General features: G+C 38.9%; 1 long non-coding RNA gene across 1 annotated transcript in view; it reads left to right on the top strand.

Moving 5' to 3' along the window:
• LOC118919943 (uncharacterized) overlaps window positions 1-4807 on the top strand; it is a 171214-nt gene extending 166407 nt beyond the window's left edge. Inside the window, exon 3 of the long non-coding RNA XR_005027725.2 lies at window positions 4585-4807. This is a non-coding gene — a long non-coding RNA (uncharacterized LOC118919943). The remainder of the gene's footprint in view (window positions 1-4584) is intronic.
• Window positions 4808-18916: the final 14109 nt, after the last annotated feature.

Genomic DNA, 18916 nt, shown 5'->3' with positions numbered 1-18916 from the left:
TGCTGCCCGGACTTCCTTCAAGGCTGTGGCACTCACTCCCCAGCTGCTCCAAGTGCTGGCTGCCGGGGCTTACTACTAGGGACTTCTCCAGGAATCTTCTTGAGCACTCAGCTGAAGACAGTGCCTGACCAGAAGTTATGACCCCTTCCTCTGGGTGCAGTCCACATCCAGTGCCTGAACAATGTGAGAGTAAAAGGCCTAAGCCCCTTGCTTCACCTGGGACAACTCTGATGACCATCCTAGCCCTAGAACTCCCTGTCATGTCATCCAAAGCTCCTGCTGCAATGACATTATACAGCAACTTCTCCCTCTGACTTCCTGCTTCCCTTACTTCTCACAGATAGTCCTGAGATGATACCCAGGTGCACCTAGGAGCAAACTCCATCACAGAGCTTTCCCCCCAGGAACCAAACTTAGATGCTATCATGGGAACCAGATTCTGAAATAAGATTTTGGAGCTGAATCACTCACAGACTGGCAAGCAAGGAAGTTGAGTGGTAGATGATGTGCTGATTGCTCTTTGCATGCAACACAATTGTGAAAAACTTCACAATGGTGAAAGGACCACCTATGTAATTTGCATGACCCAGTGCAAAATTGAAATTCTGTAGGACCCTTGTTCAAAAAAAAAGGATAAAGGGGATGCCAAAGGTTCTAAAATATAAACCTTTTTCACTTTCTTCTGCCATCCCTAACTTCTCATGGGGTTCTTATTTGCTATCTGCTGTTCTCAATTAAAATGTTAAATTGTTAGCATGAATTTTACCAGTCATCTTCATATTGTGCAATATCAGTTTGAAGTGGAAATATAAGATTATTTAACTCATATGCAGAGACACTGAAATGACACAGTTCACATTTCCTAGCTCATATATGCATCTGTATTTCATTCTTAGCAGAACAGAGGAAACACTACACAAAAATAACTCAACTGCTTTCATTTCACTTCTTGATACATGTACATTCTACTAACACCGTCTTCAGCTTACTGATGAGTAAGGAAGGACTGGAAAAAAAACCTATGACCTCTTTATTTCTGTGATCCCATTCCTCACGCCTTAGTTGCAAACTTAAAATGCTTATTGTATACTTCCTTTGCATTTTTCTGAACTCCATGTATGCTGGGTGAATTCTGTGTTCCAGGAACATGGCAAATATTTGTGCTAATGAAATGGCAAAGCATGATGGACATGCAAATTGCACCTACCTCTGCTGCTTATTGTGCACATATTCCATTGTCCCACTGGACATCACTTACAAAACATAGTGCAAAGATAAAATTATTAAGAAATTTAAGATTAAGCAACCTAAATTATCTATCAACACATGAATGGATAAAAGAGATATGGTACATATATAAATGGAAAATTACTTAGCCATAAAAAAGAATGAAATCTTGCCACTTGCAACAATACAGATGACCTAGAGGGTATTATGCTGAGTGAAATAAGGCAGATAGAGAAAGACAAATACTGTGTAATTTCACTTCTATATGGAATATAAAAACAAAACAAATGAACAAATAAAACAGGAATAGACTCATAGACTCAGAAAACTGGTGATTGCCATAGGGGAACGGGGTGTTGAGGGAAGAATCAGGTAAAGGGGAAAAAGAATTAGTGAGAATGTTTGATACCTTGACTTAGGCAATTGTTACATGAGTATATATATGTCAAAATTCATCAAACTGTACACTAAGATTTGTGAATTTTACTCTATGTACCTCAATATAAAAAATAAATTCCTGTTCCTTAAAAAAAGAAATTTCATTCTCTCAGACTGTTCAAGTTCAGTTGGACAATATCCACCATATCACAGATAAGTTTTCACAAATGCCTAAGGTGCCTAACTGGTTTTCTTGGTTTCACTGGAGATGGCTGGTAATTACAGGTATGCTTTGGTTATGTAACTATACTCCTATTATGTTAATGTGTGTGCACAATTTAATTAGTAGTTTAAAACTTATACATGCTGAAGTTACTCTACAAGAAGATATGTCAAAGAAATAATCAATCTTCCCAGGTTTTCTTCCGCCTGCTACTTCTATAGCTTTTCTTCTTCCTACCTAATTACAACCCTTAAATAGAATTCGTGCCACATGTCGAATTTACTGAGTATCATAATTCTTCCAAGTGGTAAAGACACCTCAAGACAAATGCTGGGCATAGAAGCCACAGGGCATAAATATGCAAAGAAGTAAAAAGCTAACCTTTTCAAACAATAAGGCTTCTCTCTCACTTACCAACTTCACATTTCCCTGTATGGCCCCGGAAGATGACTGGTTAGCCAGAGACGGGTAAGATTCCTCAAGGGAGGAACAACCTAAGACAGGCACAGTCACAGGGGGGCCATCAGGTGAGAAAATGGGGATCAGCAGAGGTGAGGCTTAGAACCTCCCCCCTCATGTTCTGAGAGAAATCTTCTGCATACATGGATGTTTTATTGCCCTTGTCTAGCTCGGAATAACACATAGTCTACAGGCACACACCTGATCATCTACATTTGGTCTCTTACAACACTAAACTATGTTTTCTACCTTTATCTCGTATCTACCTACCACTTCAGCATTTTATTAAAAATAATAATAATAAAGAGAGAAATGTGAGATCCACATATAAATCAAGTATAAAAATCAAATGAATATTCATATTTGAACTGACTGTTTATAGTTTAGAATGCATGAACAAAACCGAAAGCTTCTGTGATGACTGCCCTTATACTGTTCACCATGTAACTTATTCACTATGTAAGAATTTGTTCTCCATGTAAGAACTTGTTTGTTATGCATCAGAAGATTGGAGACTGACGAAAATTAGGCTTGGGGTGGATTAATGATTGTGCATTGAGCATTGACTCCCCTATACAGAATTTTATTGTTGTTAACAACCATTTGATCAATAAATATGAGAGATGCCCTCACAAAAAATATATATATATATTTTTTAATATATATATTTTATATATATATATAAACACACTTCCAATTGTAAAATAAATAAGTAACCGGGATGTAATGTATAGCATAAGGAATATAGTCAAAATATTGTAACAACTTGGTATGGTGATAGTTGGTACCTAGAATTATCATGTATATAAATGTTGAATCACTGTGTTGTACACCTGAAACTAATGTAATACTGTGTGTCAACTACCCTTCAATAAAAAATAATTATCCAGGAAAAAAAAAAAAGAAATCAACAAAAAGTCATCCCAAAACACTTCTAAATTATTCATGAATAAAAAAAGAAATTTAAAATTTAAAAAAATTTAAAAAAAAAGAAATTTCAGCGTGATGATGGCATAGAATTAAACCATGCTGGGGACCCCTCTAAGCATAGGGACCTATGCAACTCAGCAGGTTGCAAACCTCATGAAGCCAGCCCTGAGTGTGAACTGGATCAGGATACCCGTCCTAGTTCTTCCAGATCCATCAAATCAGAATCATATGATAGAAGTGGAACTTTAAAGATCAAGCATAAGCAGGGCCAGAAAGTACACTGTGGCCTGAGCAAATAGCCAAGCCCCATGTTATCCACAACTACTGCATCCAGGCCTATCCCTTAGCTTATAGCTTTGCTACACTGGGGATGGAAATCTCCTTTAAGGAAGAAAAAAAAAAAAGAGCTTTATTCACAGCTGAGTCATCTTGGTGTGTGGTACAAGCCAACACTGGCTTATTGCTATGTTATAATCTTACTCAAGGTGAGAGGTAACCCTTCCAAAGGACAGGATTTCATGTGATGCTGCGCATCCACTTTGTGTAGAAAGAAAAACTGGCCCAAGGTAAAGGTACATGAAGAATCTTGGGGTGAGAGGAGCAGGTGAAGGTAAAAGGTTATGAATGGCCAAGTGCTTAAAAAGAGAAAGAATAGAAGATTGGATTTAAGGAAGTCTCGAGAAGAGGTAGGTAGATAGACTCCAAAATCTCAGAGTCTGTTTCTTAGGATCATAACCTACCACATTTACTTTGTCCATATATTTATTCAAGTAATACTTTCAGTTCCTAGTGGTGTGCCAGTCATGGTAGTGAATGATGAGATTACAGAGGTGAATTAGATGCTGCCTCTATATTTGAGGAGTTTACTGTCTAAATGAGAAAAATAGGCATGTAAACAACCTGAATAGAATGGGATCAATGACATTATTTAAAATAAAGAACAAAATGCCATAGGAATTCAGAGGAAATAGAGTGAAGAGAAACATTGTGGAAGATGGAACATGTGAACTTACACAATGCATCTAGTATAAATATTTGAAGGAAAGAAAAGGTATGTCCTTCCCTCTCCTCAGGCATTAATCTTATTCCTAATTTTTGCTTCCCACCCATTAACTGTTCTCTACTTTTTCCTTAATAACAAAAATTGAAATTCAGGGTGGCTATATTACCACTTTAAAATACCTCCTCCAACTCCACTGCTGCTAGCTATGGTCATGCAACCCAGTTCTGTCCAATGAGATATAAAAGCAACTTTATTATATGGGATTCTGGGAAACTTTAAAAATAATAAGTTACTATTATTTTTATTCACAAAAGAGACAGAATAAGCTTACATATGCCTTTTGTTTTTTGCTTTTCGTCCTTAGCCTGAAATGTGAGCATGATGCCTAGATGTGGAACTTAGGCCCATGAAGATGAAAGCCACATGTTAAGGATGGCAGAGCTAGAAAAAAGAAGGACCCTGAAACATCTTCAAACACTGACTGGAAATGATTATCTCCACTGTCCTTGTTAAGTCTGAAAAATCAACCTATTTCATTAGCCACTGTAGTTCAAGTGTAGGCTACGTGTGGCCAAACAAAATCTTAACCAATAAATTATGCAAAGGGTAAAACAAGAGATCTGCATACTGACTCTTTTTAGTCTGTTTATCTTCCAGGAGCAACACCATGAATTTCATTGGTCTTTCTTGAAGTGACATTAGTTGTGTATATTTTTATGCCACTTCTCTCCATGTATAAGGAAACTTGGGATTTCTAGAAAACATTTCACAACAGAAACCTAAGTACTCTGAAATTACAGGCAATGAGATGAGAAATATGATCTCTGTTTCAGTTTTACAGATACTTTACAAATAATTCATAACTTTTCATAAACATCCTCAAACTAGATTAACAATTTAACCTTCACTTTGTTCCCCATGACAAAAATGTAGTAGTGTGGGGCCAGAACCCTAACACTCTCTTCCCTCTCAACAAATCTCTGAACCCTGAAAAGCATATCATCTCCACCTCCGAGTCTAGATGATTATACTGAACAAAATTTATGATTTCAGAAATCAGGTCTTTAAAATCACCGTACAAAGAAATATTCTATTGTACAACTTACTTTCATTGATTGTTTTACTGTGATTAAGCCCAACAATAACCACAAAAAAAAGGAAAGGCAAGAAACCAACACTGTTGAACAGAGCACTATGGAGGAAAATGGGAACATAGGGAGCTCAGTAAGATGTCCAACTTGATAGCTGAAAAGCCTCAATACACTTTTTCCAAGAGCTCTTTCAAGACTGTACTTCAGTTTTCCCAGTTGTAAAATGGAAACCAGACCATGCCTTATAGACCATGCTTTGAGGTTTTAAAGAGAGCGATCAGGTGTGTGCACACACACACACACATGCAGTGATAGAATCACTAGTTCTTACTCATAAGACATCAGTAGAGGACAGAGTTCATTTGATCTTATTTCTTTATAAAGTATTAAAGGAAGTTGCACAAAATGGCTACAAGAAAGGACTGAGATTTCCTAACATGCTTTGAATCACTACGAAACATTTCAAGGATTTCTTTTTTAAAATTCAAGGGAAACCATGGTTCTGGAGACAGCATAGTTGGGGCGGCAGGGTGTGAGGGGAAGTACAGAAACAAAACCTTCCACTGCCTCAAAAGTAAGGAAAAACATTTTGACTTTGTTTCAGATACACCTGAGTCTTCTGGGGCAACAAATGGGAAATCACAGTTCTTTACCAACAAGCACCAACTTGATATTTTAGAGACTTGCTTTTTTTAATTCCTACAACTCAGACAGGTTTTTTTAAGTATTAGCAGAATGGCTAGACTAGGTAATCCACATAAGCAGCTGCTGCAATGTGATCTTTTTCTAACATTTTAATGTAGAGCTGTGAACTTTTCTGGCTTTGGACTATGTTGGGAACATATGGAGTAAACTTTCTTGATGTAAAGATTATTGATGTTAGGATTCTCTGTCCCATGTGCCTCAGATGGAGGATCTGCACCCGTCATCTATGATATCAAATGATGTTGGAAATGAAAAGCAGCTGATAAGTGAATGATCTTCAAATATGGGTCTTAGGCACTTTTTTAAAAGTCTTAAGTTTGTTTGTTTATTTTTAATTTCCTTAAGTGTGATGGTATTCTATTTTCTATATCACAGGCTATTTAATCATGTCCTGCTCATTAGCTTCTTGGGGTGTAGGGTTGGGTGATCATCAGTGTGCTGCAAAAGGAAGGTTTTCAAGCCTTGATATTCATCTACCTGGGTTCCTCTGTCGCTGACTAGCTACATGAGCTTGGGCAAACCACCTCATCTACATTTCAATGTCATCATGTGTGAAATGGGTGTATAATTGTGTTTAATTGATAAAGCTGGTGCCTGGATTAAAAGAAAAAATATGTAGAAAGTGTTTAGTATAGGACAAATAGTAGTAACTCATTAAATGTGTATTTCAGATGCTAATGTCAAAATAATAGGTAATAACCAGTATTAGAAGCCAACTGTATTATATGTTGCATTTATTGATTATGATGATGACAGTTGGATAGAGGGAAAGAATTTGAGCCAAGGCTTTTAATACCCATCCTTTTTAAGATAATGTACTAGAACTTAGACCATTCTATAAGTGTGCCTCAAAATCACATAAAGTGCCAAGGTTCCTTAATAAGGAGTGGGATCTTCCAAGAAGTAGTGATAAACTTTCCCAGATTACAGGTAGGGTGAGGTTAATGTCTCCCCCTACATTTGACTGATATCTATGGATGTGCGCCTTTAAATGAGGGTCTGTACTCATTTAAACTGTGGGTATGGGGACAATCATTGAAGTATCTTGGTTGCTATAGAGTTCTTCTTGCTTTTCCCTTTGTCTGGGAGCTGGCTTAGGGTGCGGAGGGTGGCTCAAGCCCAGGCTTGGGAAGAATGCTTTCCTGAAAGGAGGAGATACTAATTACCGACAGGCAGGCCAGTTACTCTGGAACTTGCACAAAAACATTGTAATTGTAAGCATGTTTGTTTCTTTACCGACAACTACATACGAATTTACACGGCTTAAGGCAGACTGGGCTAAGACTAGTTATGAAGCCCTTGTATTGGGTCACACTGGTTAGCAGGAGGCAAGAGCTCGGTTTTCATAGTGGATACTGTGACGCGCCATCCAGATCTCCCCCACAAGACCAACTCACTCGTTCTTCTAGCTGTAGGGAATGTGACTGCCAAAGGCCCAGAGCTGTGTCTCTCTGAGGATTGTGTTCAGCCAAAGGAAGCTGCCTTGCCCAAAGTTACACCCCTCCTTGGACAACTTGCATCCAATGCTTGGTGAGAGAAAGGACTCCTTTCCTCAAGGGTGCTCCTGACTCCAGAGCTCTGTTTGGATTAGCTGAGACCTTTGTTGCCACTATACTGAAGTTTATCTCTTCTCTTTTACCAAATCTGCTTATTCACTCCTTTATAGATAGTGTTCCTGAGAGTACTCCCAATGAATCACCTGCATGGATATCTCTAGCACAGAATATGTTTTCAGGGAGCCCAGACTTACACATATGCCTACTAATCCTGGCCACCCAAGCCCCTGCCCACAGTTCCTAAGATGTCCCTAGAACTGTCCCCTCAATCCAAACACTGACTCTTTTCTACTCAGGGATGAAACCTATTTCAACCTCCTTGACTCCCAAAGCATACACCTACTTTCCAGTAGAGATCCTTCCAAGAAGATGTGTTGCTTCTCTCCTACTCCAACAATGGAAAGGAGGAGACATCTGGACAAATTCAGCTCCTCATCTGCCTTACCAGCTTTCTACACCAGGTGGACACACCCACACATCCAGAACCCAGTGGCAGCAAGAAGCAAGACAGAGACACTCTGAGGTTGTTTATAGCCAGCATCCTGGAACTGTATCTACCCTACTTCCCAAACACTCCACTCTGGGCCCAGTCCCACCTACCACTTTTATCATCAACTTGGAGCTGGCCTCTGGCCCCTGAGTTTGCACCTGGGATAAAGAAATTTCCAGATGGGCTTTGTTTGGCTTTTCTTCCTGCTCCAAAGACTCTAAATTGCCTTTCAGAATTCTTTCCTCCTTCACCAGCCTTGAGGGAGCCAGTCCCAACCCAAACACTTTGTTGACATCTATAAAGGGCTAGGTTGGATACGATCTTGTAAAAGGATTCATAGACATTATCTTACTCAATTTTGCATAAATCCTTGTCACAACCTTGCTGGGTCAGCACAACTGTACTTGACAGCTGTGGAAACTTAGCTCAGAGGAGGGAGACTTGTCCCAAATCACATGGTGATTAAGTGGCACAAGTGGGCCTGTGTGTAGATCCAATGCCTGTGTCCTTTCCACTTTGCTGACTTGTTTTCCTCACATCAGGCCTAGAAATGGAAAGATACCTCTTAAGGACTTGTACTTAGTAGGTGCTTAATAAATATTTGCTGACTAGAAATGAGTTGCTAGGTCCCTATCTGCTACTGATTAACAGCATGGCTTAGGGATTTATTTAACTCTCAGCCTTGTTTTTTTAATCTATCTGAAAAAGTTAGGAACTAACCCCTTCCCTGCATACAATAATAACCACTCTATCAATTAAGATGCTCTGGGCTGCAAGTAAAATACTCAACCATCAGTAACAAATTAATAAAGACATTTAACTCTCACACATATTAAGAATCCTGGAAGTGGCACTTCTGGTTTGGTTCAATGTATCAGCCAGAATCTTCTGCCAATTTCTTATTTCCACTATTCTAAGTGAAGTGGCCTTTTGTCCTTGGGCTTATCTCCTCTTGGTCATGAGATGACTGCCTTAGCCCCAGATATCAGGTCCTCACACAGTTAACATCCAAGCTAGGAAAAGGAGAGAAGAGTGTCAAAGGAGAGGCTTCACCTTTGAGAGCTCTCTTGGAAACCCCAAGCAGACTTCATTTTACACACTACCAGCTATAACTGGGTGATGTGGCACTGTAGAAAATCACTGCCAAAGAGGAATAGAATTGTCAAAATGTGCTTAAGCCTCACATGAGTTGTGTCTTAATAGAATCATTGCAGAGATGATCATGCAAGTCTCAGACAGAAGAAATAAGTGGCAGATCTGGGAGTCAAACCCTGGCCCCTGTGATGCCAAAGCTGCACTAGAGTTACTGTTTGCTCAGAACTTAGAAGGCCTTGCTTTGGAAATCTTTTTCAAGTAACTATAAGAAAATGTTAAAATAAATTTTGGGTGACAACACCAAGATATAATAAATATTACATTTCAAAGGTGGTGTGAGACCACATAAATAATTTACAAAGAAGTCATCCACAAACTGGTTACTTGACTCTTACCCACCCTGATGGACTAAAAGGATGTGGGTATCAGAATTAGAGAGAAGTTTATAAAGAGGATTTCTTTGAAATGAGCTGTTCTGCATAACCTTCTGTCCCTTGTTTCACCTATCCTCAAGCCCAAGATTAAGGAGTTTCTTCAAAGGAGCCACTCAGAGAGTTTGATATATGTCTTTTGCAGTTAGAAAGACACAGTGACTGGTATTTGACATAAATCTGAAAAGTTCTAGGAAGTTACTGTGATAGAGTAAAAAATATGACCACAAATTCCTTTCATGGTGATATTTAGGCTCTTTTGCACTTGTCACTTTCTCCATCAAGACATGGCATATACTTCCTTACCCCTTGAATCTGGACTGGCCTTTGGACTTGCTTTGACCAACAAAATGTGACAACAGTGACATTATGTGAAGAAGCCTAAGCAGTAAAAGGTTTCGCAGCTTCTACTATTGTGTCTTGGGACACTCTACTAAGACTACCACTTTGGAAGCCATTCTCACCTACCGAAAAACACTGGCAAGGGGAGAAAAGAGGTGCCCCAGGCAACAGCCCACACCCACTGTTATGAGAATGAATGAATCCATCTTGGGCCTTCCATCCCAGCCAACTGCTCCACTGAAGGCAGCTCATGAGTAAGTCCAGCCAAAACAGGCAAGAAGAGGAAACTTGAAGAAAACATTAGAAACAATAAATTACTGTTATTTTAAGCTACCGTGTGAGCTGTCTGTTACACAGCAACAGATAACGGAAACAGCTGGCTAACTAGTACAAGGCAAAGGAGAGGCAGCAGTTGTACTGTAATCTGCTTGTATTCCCAGGATTTGTTGAGGAAAAAGACGCATGTGTGTTGACACAAAAGAAAAGGAGTGTTTGGTTTGATTTGAAGCCATTTAAAATACTGTTTAAGAGGATCACTTTGAGGTAAGCAAACAAAGAAAAGGGAAAAAGGAAAGATGGAGGGTGGGAAGAAAGGAAGAAGGAAAAGGAGGGGGGAGAGAAAACCATGGGCTGAGGAGGGAATAGCCAACTTGAGAAAAATGCATCACCCATTTCACAAGACATGCAACCAAAGGTGCCCTGCAACAGATCCTGAAGAACTGACTGACGCGTCCTGTAGTTCAGAACGTGAAACTATTTTGAGGTTGTACCGATCAGGAAGAACTCTCCTATCCTTTTTACCCCTTCTGTTTCCCCTTAGTTCAATCCTGGCAGGATAAGAAATAGTAGTTATCAAGCTAAGAGGGAAGCAGAAATGCCAGATGGGGATAAAAGGAGGGAGGCCACTGTGTGCAGACAGCCCAAAGCAAAGCATAGCCAGAGAAAAGGGAAGATTTCATTTTAAATCAAATTCAAAATTTTTATTATTACACAAAACTAGACACTGTGAATGACTCCACTGAGATTGCATGCTTTTACTTTAAAGGCCTAAAATGTCATGGAACTGCACAAGTTTTCATCTGGGGCAGGGCAAGAATTTTCCCTAACTAAATACTTTTAAAGGGATAGTGGGAAATAAAAGATTGCATCATCCCTATTCAGACTCCTGCTTCCAGGGACCTTAAAACAAAGTGACTTTAAAAGTGTCAGCTGGTGAGTAGGTGAATGGTTTTAGGTTGCATTAGTGGTGTATTTGTTGCTGGGGAGGTCTGCTCCCTCAGGTAACTACTTTGTTACAATGGCTATGAGTCCATATTAGAAAGCCAGTCATTTTTAGGCCTGCATTACTATCCTCAGCAGTCATATTTTTAAAGTACGCAATGTAGGAGAGGCAAGAAATCGAGTGATTGACACATTAGTGTAAATTCATTATAAGATACATTTGGGGTACTGACATAACAACCAGAGGTGCTGAAGACAGGGGAGGAACATGGAGCAGCCAAAGGTCACTGAGACAAAGCCTCTTGCACAATTCTGCCTGGGGTACATACTGCACTTCAAACCAGTGACTCTCAATTTTTCACAAGAATCACATTGCGATCTTAGGAAAACACAGATTCCAGAGCCCAAGCCCTAGATTTCTACTTCATTGCTTTGTTTTTGGAGCCCAGGAATCTGAATTTTTACAAACATTCAAGGTGACTCTGAGCTCATAGACCATCTGTTAGAAATACTACCTTAATAGAAACAGATAGAAGATTATAGCTGGCCACAAAATTCTGATACAGATTTCTCCACAAAATATATTCTTGCAGTGAATGAGATAATATGGGGACAACTTCAAAACTCTCAGAAAGAAACATATTACCATGCTTCCTCAAGCTAAGTTGTTTGTTACACATACCATCAATTTAGAGGAAAATTAGAAAAAGACTAGAAAACTAACCTATTAGAAGCACACATCTATTATAACATGAATCACTGGTTAGAATTTTAAAAATGTGGAAAACTGAAAGTGAAAAAGTTGTGTGTTAGAATGGATTTTAGGTAAAAATAAAAGATTTCTTATTGTCCCACAATTCTAAGGTGAAATGTCATTTTGTTTGTAAAACATGGGAACCTCATTTTCTTACTATTTTAGCCCTTCATGTATCCAACCAGTTCTGAGGAAGTACTCTCTGTGGAGAATACACTGTTTTCCTAGAAATATAAAAGGTTTCTTCAAGTCATCCAGGCCTCTACTTCCATGAATGTAAACTTCAGGTAAACCATTCCAGGAAGACAACCAGTCTGCACATAAAAGCCTCCAGGTTCTTAAAAACTTTCCGTGACTTCCCATGGAATAAGCACTCACTGCAAAGACTCTGGGTGGTTATTGCTATAGGATCTAATACACAGATTATTGGACAACATAATTAAAAATCAGGAAAAAGTAGACAGGCTCTATAGAGAGCCACTTGCTACTTGCCATTATTCCCCAGAATTCCATCAACCCAGCACAATGAGACAACTCTGGTCAACAACTAAGAAGCACCTCTTACACCCACATGCAAGAGAGCCGCAGTTTAGTGGGAGTTCCAAGAATTTTCTAAAACTTGAACACATTTTACCACACATCTTGTGGAATGTTTTCAGAAAACTAAAAACTAAGGCTTTTATAACAGACTGATTCACATCTCAGAAAATGGAAAAGAAAGGAAGTCATTTTGTCAACTAGTATAAGAGCAAAAACAGCAGATAAATCTCTCGAGGCAGAGAGATTGTTGGTCCTATGAATTTAAATTCATAGACTAAAAATCTGTCAGCCTTTTCCAGATTCCTTCACAGCATCATGCCTCTTCCAACATGTAAGCACTAATTGATTCATTTTATGTTTTATTGGATTTAAAGTCATTTTAGTCACTATTTTAAACTGTTTTTTCATTTATGTTCCTCCCCCTGCCATTTGCTTCAAGCCCCACAGTAAATTATACATTCTCTCGTGTGTCTCATTATCTTACATTTTTTCTGTCATTCTGCAGCTGCTCTCCTATATTCTTGCCTCAGCTTTGTTTAAAGCCAAAGAGCTGTTTTTTCTAACACTTCAAAAACACATGGCATTTTTTATGGGCACAAGTATCTTTACTTCTGTCAAATAAAAAATTGATTCATAAGGAAAACATTTTAAGTATGTAGACATTTTTGAAAGAAAATGAGTAACTCACTTTAAAAAATAACTATGTCTGAGAAATAATAAAACCAGTGCCTGTAAATTGTACATAAATATCTTTGCTTTTCAGAATTGAATATGCATAGATTCCCCCAGCTACCTTTCTGTTAGTTTGTTTTTAACCTTTATGTGATTCCTTTCAGTGTGTTCTCATTTGTAAGATTCTGGACACTATGCACAAAGAGCAGAAAATTTTTGCCTTCAGACTACCTCTGCCTTGTTCTGAACTAAGAGAATCAAAGTTCTATATTGTAGCAGATATTGTTGGTGTTTTTCCTGTATATACTGAAACTTTGCCAGCAATCAGATTTGAGGATAAGAATTGGTTTGGTTTGACAATGGCATCTGGCCTCACTAGTGAGCCATAGAAAGAGAGTGGCTGCTTTCTAAGTCTTATTTACCATCTTTCTCTCCATGTAAATTCAATGTTGACAGCAATTTAGCCATGTCACAAACTTAGCCATTTTCATAATGTATGGTAGAATGGAACAGAACAGTGCTCCATGCAGTTCTCCTCAGATCTCATTCCATCATTTCTGTGCACCATTCCCCCTTGGGTATGCTTTCACTTCCAACAGCCAGCACCTACTCTTTTTTGGAGAACTGCCCTTAGGCCACTGCAGTCCCTTTGCACACATGGCCAAGAGAAATCAAAAGTTTAGGGAACTGGAGAGAAAGTGTGAAAGGGAGACAAGGTGGCCCTTAACAAGTGACAGGGGTAGGAAACCCAGGTCCCTTGCTAATGTCATGACAACTCTGAGGCACAAACACTCTAGAGCTCTCTTGTGGATAAGGCTAATAGCCATTCTGCAGAACTCTGCCTAAGATGGATCTTTGCTTGGCTTCCTACTATTCTTGTCCTGCTTCCCATTCACTTTCACTGCTCTTCCCTGTGACACATCTCTTAAAAAAATCACTTGCGTAGGGATGTTTGTTTCAGGGTCTGCTTCTTGGGAACTCAACCTAAGACAGCTGTTGAGGTCTTTTAAGTAAAGATTTACAAATGGCAAAGATTTAAATCATTCACTCATAGAATTACAGCATGTCCAAACTGAGAGGGTCTCTTAGTTGAATATCAGGGAGGTAAGCTAACTTGCCCAAGTTCTCACAGCCGAGATACAGCAGGGTGAATACAGGACCCCAGGTCTTCCATATAAAAGACCATTGTTCTTTCCACCATTAGTGCTTTTTTTCTGAGCTTCCAATCACGACTCTCTCTCTCTCTTTGTCTCTTCATACACACACACACACACACACACACACACACAGAACTGAAATCAAGTAATTCAAGATTGGAATTTTATTTCCAATATATCTCATAGAAAGGCATAGATGTGAACTCAATTCCAAATTAAATCCAGGGTTTTATTCTCTCCTTCTTTCCTTTTCTCTCTTGCCTCTCTCACCTCCCCTCTTCTATTCCCCATTCACATATATATACCACAACGGATAATACCATTAAAGGAGGACTTTTGAATTGATTCGAACACACACACACACACAGAGAAGCTTGTTTGCTTGCTGCATCAGCACAAATGTCAATCAAAAAGAGCAATGCAGTCTCTTTTTTCCTGTGTCAAACCACCCTTTTTCCTAAGAAACCCAAAAAAATACAGGCAAAAACTTCCCTGGGTGCTCCCATAGGCAAAAGGTGAAATGAGTACATACATATGAATGAGCCTGACTAGAATTACTCATAAATAATGAAGGAACATGAAACACTTTCTCCCTCATCAAATCTGCCCAGAGCATATGCTAAAAAGGCATCCGCTTTTTTAGTGTGATGTGAAGGGCAATGAAAAGTCAGCCTCAACCAAAGCAGTGCCCCTCCCCCAAAGATCTACCAACTGCCTGAGTTTCTCAATATTGTCACTCCTAGGAGCAGAGCACAATCTTCAGGAAACTCTGTTAAATATATAAATGAATTTTCTTGGAATGACAACAACTTGTCTCTATCAGCTCTTACTCCATTAGCAAAGATTTAATTCTCAGGGCAAGGCTATGAAAAACACAAGACTAGTTTTGAAGAGTGTAAAATTAGGAAAGCCCATCCTGAGACCCTGAAGGACCCCTGAGGCTTCACAGCCAGAATGAGCACAAACTGGGGGTTGTGGGCACCAGGAAGATGCACTGAGGACACTGGGCACCCAGGAAAAGGGTGTAGGGAAAGACTGCCTGTTTTCAAACTAGCTAATGCATGCTGTGTGATCTTAGGCAAAGAAAATTAGCTCCTTAAAACCTCCTCACCTCAATCTCTTCATCTGCAGAATGTAAGAAACCATGGCATCTACTTTATAGGGTAGTCATAAGAAATTCAGTGCAATTATGCATAAAGCACCCTTAGGCTCAGGCCTGGCACAGAGTAAGGCTTCTAAACAAATGAGTTTCTTTTGGTATTGACATTATTGTTCTTGATTACTTGGGAATAAAATGATGAAAGGGATGAAAATGCTTTTAGAACCAGTTTCAATGGCCAGGAGTTTGCTTAAGTCTGCCCAGTACTATTCACCACAAAACAGGAAGAAAAAGCCAAAATAAGACAATTAAGCAGAAAAGAAAGCATATTAACATAGCAAAATACCCAATCACATTATCAAAACAAAGTGCTGTAATTTTTGTCTTCTGTCTCTTCTACTTTGCCTATCCTTTTCTCCAACTCCCTGTATTTATTTTCCTATATTCATAAAACATCTGTTTTGCTTTGAAATATAGGTGTATATATGTATATTATGTATATCTAATATATGTATAAGGTAGGTATAGGTTAGAGACTTAAGACTGCCTACTAAGTTGTTGGGTTTTCTACCTGCTTTTAAAAATTGTACTTATTCATTCATGAATTCAATAACTACTGTGTGAGCCCTCTCTGTGCCAGGCACTGTGCTGGGGGCTGGGAGACAGTGCTAAATAGGGCAGATGAAAATCCACGTATGCAGAGGAAACATTCTAGAATATTAACTCCTGAGGAGTAAACATCTCAAGCTCTCATTTCTTCCCAAAGGAAACCTCATGGATATTACAAGAGATTAAATCCCTCCTTGGACTAAAGGTTCTAAGGTTTGACCAAGAGCAGGGAGAGTGATAGGCATGCTTGCTCCTGGATGGAATTCCTAAGCTTGACCTGGCTCCTGGGAGGCTCATTAGCGATTCAAGAATTCCAAGTTTCATTCTTCTTCAATTATGCCTCTGGGTTTAAGAGGTATTACCAGAGTAGTTTTTGGAAGTCAAACAAGGGAATTCTGAAATACATAAAGAAGTCAGGCCAAAGAGAAAGACATGAGAATACTAAACTCTGAGCCTGTAAAAGAAGCCTGTTGAATTTTAATCATCATCACTAGTGTTTGTAATTGTTGATTTTGTATGGAATATAATAGTTCTAATGAAAAATGTGTTAGGCCTTGGGTCCAAGGATATCATCATTATAAGAACATAAGTGCCTAGGACAATATAATTCTCTCAAAGTTGCTTCTGCTGTGGCCTTTGATCCATGATATATTACTTACTTATTTATTGATTTATAAAAATGAGCTGTTAAGCTTTTCCCGAGAATTCCAAGGGCACATGAACAAAATATAGGAAACATACAACCACAAAAAAATAAACCATGAAGTATAAACTATACCCCCTAATGTCCAGGGCACTCTGCCTAAGTGAGTAGGATAAATCAAAAATACACTTTCTAGACACACCCTGAATGTCAACAAATGAGAACTCTGCAAAACTCAAGGAAGGAAGTTATATAATAAGGTTTTATGAGACATAATATACATTGGCAAAACCCTGATCTAAACCCTATGAATTTATTTACATTTGGCTCTTCTTCAGAGATAGGCCTGAGACTCTCACCAGAAAGTATGAAGAGTATGATATCTTAAACACCAGCAGGGCCGGAGGTTGTGTACTCGGCTTTCAGCATTTAGTATTATTTTAAGCCAATTAAAATAGTTTGGTTCCACAGTGGAGAGATTCCATTAAATAATAGCTTTATTCACTAGGAGTGTGGGTTGTGTGATTCTCTACTGAGTGAGATAGAACAGGAGAAATACAGAGGGTAGAGACTTAATTCAGGGCAAATACAGAGATATAGGTCTGAAATTACCTTTGCCCAGTGAACACTGAGCAGAATTTGATGAACTGGGTCTGTATCAGCAGCCACTTCCAGTGACATGGGTCAAAAGATAAAATATTTATTGTCATCGTTTTTCTCTATGACTTAAAATTTTAGAACATGGCACTTCTATTTTTAACACTAATTTTCAATCAGTATTTAACTACTCAGTGTCCTCAAAAAAAGGTTACATATATATTGTTCCTCTTTTTAAATTCCGGCTGAAGCACAAGGGATTTCATGATTTCCCTAAATATGGCTTCATTTCATTCTGCTAATGATAGTCCCTTGTTTAATCCCATGATCTATTAACTTTGGTCTGCCATAGAAAGCCAATTCAGATTGGAGGAATAGGCCCAAAAAAATCAACTTGGGTCCAGAATGAACTCACTTAGCTGTTAGCACAGAATAAATTACAAGGTAATTCCTTAATTCTCCAATTAAATTTGGCTGCATAGTTCAAGGTTTTTGATGAAAATACCAGAGTCTGCATGCAGTGATTGAATACCCCAAATTTCCTGCAATCTGATAGGCTTTAAAGGTATAGAGATACATTAGGGTTGTAACCCAGCAGATTAAGGCAATAATTTGGTAACCACATATTGGGTTGAACTGAACTTTCAGTGTGCCACCATTGCCATGTCACTAAGGAGGCCTCGCTAGAAAGTGAGTGCACATCAAGATGACTTACCTTCTAACTGGTCAAACTTTTTCGGTTGTGTCTATAGCCTCACAGTTCTTGCAGAAGTTTCCAGCATCCTTTGTCATTACTCTTCACAAGATGCATGCTCGTGAGCACTTCTTACTGCTCAACTTATAAAGCACAGAGCCACTGAACTCTGCAGAAATGGCTCTGTTGTACCCTCAGAGTGCTGTTCAGCTAAAATGTTCTTACCCATTCCTCACTGGAGGTATCATTGGAGCTTTGTCCACTGTTCTTTTTCTGCCTCTGTAAAGAGGAAAGCCAGTCCCCAAAGTTATGCAGTTTTTCCTTGACTTTACAGATATGCACTCAATTCATGAGTTGGCTCCAGGACACTCATTACCCCCAAAGGAGGAAAGCAGTCCAAGTGCTCTCTAGGTAGACTAGCTGATTCATGCACATGGCTTCAACTTCTGCTCTAACCTTCTTTATCCCTATTCTATTGCCTGTTACTATGCCTGTTCTATAAAGTATTAACTTAATAGAAGGCTGTCCAAGGGCACCCATTCTAAAATTTCATCCCCTCAGAGAGAAAATCTTAATGCTCCATATTCCTCAAGCAATCTTCTCCTCACAATATTGTTTTTCCATCTGCTGAAGATGTTATGTACATATAACTCTGAGACATATATTGTGACCTTCACATTACTATCCCCCAAAGGGCAATTACATTCATAAAGACCTATTACCATCAATTACATACATTTTGTGTCTTCTTCTCAATACCCACGTATCAGTCAGGGATTCTGCAAGAAACAGATGGTAACAAAAATCAAAGGGATAATTGAAGAAAGTATAATAATACAACTATTTCAAAAGTATGGGCCAGAATAAGGCTACCAATGAAGGATAGTGAATCATGCAAGGACTAGCTATGATGGAAAGCTTTTTACCTCCTCTCCACTAGAGGGACAAAAACAGGATCACATTACCCAGTGAGAGCCAGAGCAATAGGAGCAGGGCCACC

This window comes from Manis pentadactyla, chromosome 2 (genome assembly GCF_030020395.1).
Source record: "Manis pentadactyla isolate mManPen7 chromosome 2, mManPen7.hap1, whole genome shotgun sequence".
NCBI lineage: Eukaryota > Metazoa > Chordata > Mammalia > Pholidota > Manidae > Manis > Manis pentadactyla.
Note: the sequence above shows the minus strand (reverse complement) of the source record. Positions and strands in the feature narration are given on the sequence as shown.